Source organism: Euleptes europaea, chromosome 6, assembly GCF_029931775.1.
Source record: "Euleptes europaea isolate rEulEur1 chromosome 6, rEulEur1.hap1, whole genome shotgun sequence".
Lineage (NCBI taxonomy): Eukaryota > Metazoa > Chordata > Lepidosauria > Squamata > Sphaerodactylidae > Euleptes > Euleptes europaea.
In genome coordinates this window covers 35,565,132-35,571,131 of record NC_079317.1, presented here as the reverse complement: position 1 = coordinate 35,571,131, position 6,000 = coordinate 35,565,132, and positions in this window count along the sequence as shown.

Genomic DNA, 6,000 nt, shown 5'->3' with positions numbered 1-6,000 from the left:
AGTGACCAGATCTGAGCTCCTGAATTGGGAACAGTCTACAGTCATGCAGAAGAGAGGATTTATTTTTGAGTGGATGCAGCTTGTCATGTAGGGGGGAGAAAAGCGTTGCCTCCTAAAATTCCCTCTCCTACATAACCAAACAGGAGCCCTGATCACCCTTCCAAGAAACGCTCCCACTTAGGAATTATCCCTGCCTTGAAGGCCATTGGAAACTAGTCTACAAAAGTCACTTGGTGGAGTGTATTGGGTTTGCGAATAAGATGTGCAAATTTTTGCTCAGCCATGAAGCTCAGGGCTGCTTCACATTACCAACTCCATGTAGAATTACAAGAGACCAGGGCGTAAAATCACTGCATCAGACAATCCTACGCTTAGGTGCACATGCAGTCGAAAAGCACAGAGCTGTGTTTCATATTATAGTCTGCACGTAGGCTTCCCATTAAAGGCTATGCTATAATGTGTGGTGGCCCTCAGCCTTTGCTCAATCTATCCCTCAAAAGAGTTGCTGTATTGCAAATGCAAATGAGACAAAAACTGCAAATCGATTTGATCCCACAGGACTGAAGTTGCGGGCTTAATCAGCAAGTGATTGACAGTGTCTACACTGAGAATATTGTTATATCAATAAGGGCCACCTTTGTAAGGTTAATTTGTACCACTGGAAAGGAGGGCATATACTCTTGCTGAAACTTAGCAGGATTAACAACTGTGAACCTTGTGTGGAAGATGTTAACAGTTTTGTGTAAAAAAAAAAGTGGCAGACCTCTTTGGCTGCATTGTGGGAAAGATGGCAGCCTGGTCCAAACATTCCATTCCATGGCTTTGGACAGCTGGAATCGCTCTGTGGGTTCTCATACCTCTTTCTCCTTCCTCTTCCATGCCAGTTCTTTCCTGTGTTTTCAGTTTTTTTGCAACCATAATTTTTTTGCTTTCATAACCAAATATCACAAACTAGGATCTGAATGTCACAGGAAACAAAGGTTAAAGGAAACCTGGAAATGGAGAATTATGACAACTCACTTGCAATGATTTGAAACCAGGGGATGAAGTGAGATTACAGATCGTGGTCTGGAGGCTAGTCCTAACAGTAGTTTCCTGATATGGATGTTGCGGTGAACAAAGAGAAAATATGGAAATGGAAGAGATAACTGGTGGGAGCATGGAGTGTTTCTAGTTTGGAGGTTCATTTGCACTGTAGTGAATGAAGACTTGGAAATCATTATCCTTATTTATTATATTGTTATCCCACCCTTCTTCCACCCTTCATGATCTCCATTTTATCCTCATAACAACCTTGTGAAGTTGGTTAGGCTGACGGAAAGTGGCTGATCCAAGGTAATCTGGTAAGTTTCATGTCTGAGTGGGGAACGCTGGGCTCTCCTACTCAAGAGTAACCATTACACCACAGGAATGGTCAGTTATGAGTATTTTGATTCTGGCTAGATCTTAAGGCACAACAAGGTGGATAATGACCACTGCTCAAAACAATGTGTGAGCAATTATTTTGAAAGCAGGGAACACAGCAGAAATAATGAAGCTGACAAATTAAGGAAAGTCATGCAATGACCAGATTGCATGTTTTGGTGGGACGGCAACCATTTGAATAGATTGATGGATCAGCTGCAACCTTTTATAAATTCCTTTTGGAGTTCATATCGTTTGATGCTTTCAGTTGTTCCCTGCTACTTAACTGGTTGATTACTTGAACTTTCCCAATCAATATTAACCAAGGGTTACAAATTTGATCATCAGGCAACTTCCCCACCTATGAGGACTGCCCATTCCCCTATTTCTGTGTTCACCCTCCACTGTAGAGTCATTCTGAACTTCTGAGGGAGAGCACAGAGGCAAAGCCTTGCATCCTTCTTAAGCCTGGAACCTGGGGGAGAAGGGGGGGTTCGTTTCTGACTTCACAACAAGCTTTGAAAAGTTCTGTGCCTCTGAAACCCACCATAAGGGCCCAGAGGAGACCCTGCCCCTCTTCCCAGAGTGTGTGTAGCAGAGGACTTCTGGGAGGTGCAGGATCAGTAGCAACCACCAGTGAAGAAGAAGAGTTGGTTTTGATATGGCCTTTACCTTTTAAGGAGAATCAAACCGGCTTACAATCTCCTCCCTTCCTCTCCCCACAACAGACACCTTGTGAGGTAGGTGGGGCTGAGAAAGTTCAGAGAGAACTGTGACTAGCCCAAGGTCACCCAGCTGGCTTCATGTGGAGGAGTGGGGAAACCACCCAGGTCCACCAGATTAGAGTCTGCCACTCATGTGGAGGAGTGGGGAATCAAACCCGGTTCTCCAGATTAGAGTCTGTCTCTCTTAACCACTACACCACACTGGCTGGCTACCAAGGCCAGATAAAATTCTTGGACTCCTAATATTTATGCAGGAATTCTAACTGGGCTTTTCAAAGCCTATTTTGCTAGCTGGCAATATGTCTTGCTCAAAAGTTTTACATTTCTTTTTACACTCAACGAAAGAGCAAACCTTTTCAGATGTGCCAGTCATACATACCAGCAGCAGCCTGCCAACTGTGTTTACTGGGCAGGTGTACTACTCCTGGCTCCTTCTGATATGTGCAGCTGCCATGTTGTCCGAAAGGGGCAGTGTGTGGAATTTTGGCTTCCTCCAGCTGCCAGCCTTCCACTATACATGGACTGTAACATCTCGAGGTGGAAAAGAAGAAAGCAGTCTGAATAGCCCTGACTAGCCTGATCTTGTCAGAGCCTGGAAGCTAAGTGGGGTCAGCCATGGTTAGTACTTGGATGGGAGACCCCAAGGAAGATTGGAGTTGTGATGCAGAGGAAGGCAATGGCAAACCACCTCTGGGGTTGTCATCACTTGGATGTAACAAGACATTATTATTGTTATTTTAATCTGCCATTAAGGTTGCCAGGTCCCTCTTCACCACCAGCAGGAGATTTTTGGGGCACAGCCTGAGGAGGGCGGCGTTTGGGGAGGGGAAGGACTTCAATGCCATAGAGTCCAACTGGCAAAGCGGCCATTTTCTCCAGGTGAACTGATCTCTATCGGCTGGAGATCAGTTGTAATAGCGGGAGATCTCCAGCTAGTACCTGGAGGTTGGCAACCCTATCTGCCATGTAAAGAAAGGGTAATCCATGAGAGCAGCAATAACAAGCAAAAACGGTGCCAACCAGTGGAAGAAGAAAACAACATGAAGGAATATTGTCGAAGGCTTTCACGGTCAGAGTTCATTGGTTCTTGTAGGTTATCCAAGACCACGGTTACACAGCCCGGATAACCTACAAGAACCAACATGAAGGAAGATTGGGATAATTATCTGCTGGCACTACAGAGCCCATTGCTGAGTCAGTAATAGATTTGCTTGCAACTCAGCAGTATATATATATTTTCTTAAAAGGAGTAGCTGATCAGATATGAAACCAGCCTTGCAAACCCAGAGTCTGCAGGCGGATGATCCTTTCCAAGGGGGCATCACTTCCTTTTGACAGCATCACTGACCATGTTTCACTCACAACGGAAGGGGCTAGGCCCCCTGGTGGCCAAAGCAGAGCATTGCATTCAGGCAACAACCTTTCAATATATAAAGATATGCACAAAGCAGCAACCCATAGAAGGACCACACCATTTCTTTTCTTTTTAAAGAAAAGAAGCAGCAGGTAGGAGACTCTTTTTTTTAACGGAAGGGGGATTCAAAACTGTCTGGATAGGCAATGGTGAGCCTGGGGGTGGCAAGGCATTGTCACGAGCACCAGTTCCACTCAAGAGCACATGCTCGTGATAATAGCTCTGGTGTCGCCTCCACAGTGAAAGTAACACGACCGTCCTATTTCCAGGGAAATCATTTCCCAACAACTGGATTCATTCCTTTGAAATGGGAAATAGCTGTTTCCCCACAATGGGAATACTTTTTGGAGCAACCTCTCCCAGTTAATGCAGATCAGGCGGAGAAGGTCTTCCAGATAAACCACGTTGCCTAGAAAGGTCCCCAAACAGCACAGGTTTTGAACTGAGAGTAAATTTCGTACCTAACTTCTCCTACGAAGAGGAGCTGTAAAAGGCCTCTGGTGCCATCTGCTGGGCCCTTTGAAATACATTGCTATGGCCTGGTGGCAATGAATTTGCGGGATTAGACCTTTCCAGTGCTTCCGCGTTATTGACTTCCTTTGGAATGGCATAATTAATTAACTTGGCTATTTCTGAGAATCCAAATAATTTCCCTTGCCACCTGCATATCTTTCCTGAGGACTGAAGCGTTTCCACACTAGTCATTTTCTCTAGAATGACATAATCCATTCATTCCATTATTCCAAGGAACCCAGATGACGTCTCATTGTTTCCCCTGTTACCCACCTGGCTATTTAATCTCTTGGTTTATGGATTAAAAAAAAACATTCAAGGCAATTGGAGCACCAGTCTCTTATGCGTGCACTTCATTTATATCCTGCCATTCTCCCCAACAAGGATCCAACAGGGCTTCTGTCATTCGCTTCTCCATTTTATACTCACAATGTATGAATGCATAAGAACATAAGAAAGGCCATGCTGGATCAGACCAAGGTCCATCAACCAGAGTTTAAATTCATTATAAAACAGCATCCTAGAACTGCAGGGAAAGAACGAGGCGGGAGTGAAGTCACTTCTGAAAATCATGAATTATGCAAAGGAAGCCTCAAAGCAGTCCTGCAGGGATTGCGAGCCAAATACCCCTGCATAAATGGCCATCGCCTCTTTCTACACTGCTGCCAACTGGTGGCTGTGCAGGAGATGCAATGGGTGGACTGGCATTTGTCAATGGGGCTGCTGGCCAGGTCTCAGCTGAGTGGCTCCTGCAGCACTGGCAGAGCTACTGAGGCTTGGCTCTTCCTGGTCCTGGCTGCCATCAGTCCTCCAGGGCAGTGGCCCACCGGGAACTTTCCCTGTAAGCTCAATGGACAGTCCGCTCCTGGTACCTTCTTTCTAGATTCTAGAAACACCCTCCCCCGATAATTAGAAGGAGGAAGAGATGTTCTTCCTTCTCTTCTCTGCCTCACCCCTATACCTTTGCTTGCTATAAATATATAAAAGAGAACAGTGAATTTTTCCTAGTCAATCTCAATCTGGTTATATATTTGAAGAAACATTCACCTTCCTGGTTTTTTCATATTTCCTGTATCTTTGTCCTTTGTCCTTCAAGAACTGCATGCTTGGTTTTTAGCCTTTTTTGTCTTTAAGAACTGAATGTGAACATTTTCAACTGTGCACCCAGACATGGCCCAATAGATTTGATGCAGTCTCCTGAAAACAAGGGAGGGGGAAGAAGGTACCTTAATATAGGAGCATGAAGTAGCCAAAAAAGGAAGAAGTGAGTAGAGGAATCTAGCAGGATGTCAAGACAATGACATACAGCTGAAAATAGTATGAATTCAACATAGAAAGGGCAGCCATTGCTTATATAGACCTTCCATCTAGACCAGTGGTTTTCAGCCCCTGGGGATCCTTGCATCCTTCTGAGTCATTCCTCAATGAGGAAACCTGCAAAGGTAAGATTAGCTTCCCTCACCTTGCCTACTGTGAAAGGGCTTGTTATGCAATGTGTGGAGTGTGGGTATGCTCTGTGCTGCACGCTCATGGGATGCAACGGTGAGGCACTTGATTAGAGCCCTGAATGAACTGCAGATCCTAGAACATGCCCCAGAATCAGCCGCAACATGCTGACATTCCGTGGCAGATGAATCAACGCTTGTTTTCTTTCTTATATTCAGACTTTGTTTCTGCTGGTTTTTGGCTGTTAACTTCCCTCCAGCATGGTGTAGTGGTTAAGAGCGGTGGTTTGGAGCAGTGGACTCTGATCTGGAGAACCGGGTTTGATTCCCCACTCCTCCACATGAGAGGCGGAGGCTAATCTGGTGAACTGGATTTGTTTCCCCACTCCTACACACGAAGCCCGCTGGGTGACCTTGGGCTAGTCATACTCTCTCAGCCTCACCTACCTCACAGGGTGTCTGTGGTGGGGAGGGGAAGGAAAGGTGATTGTAAGCCGGT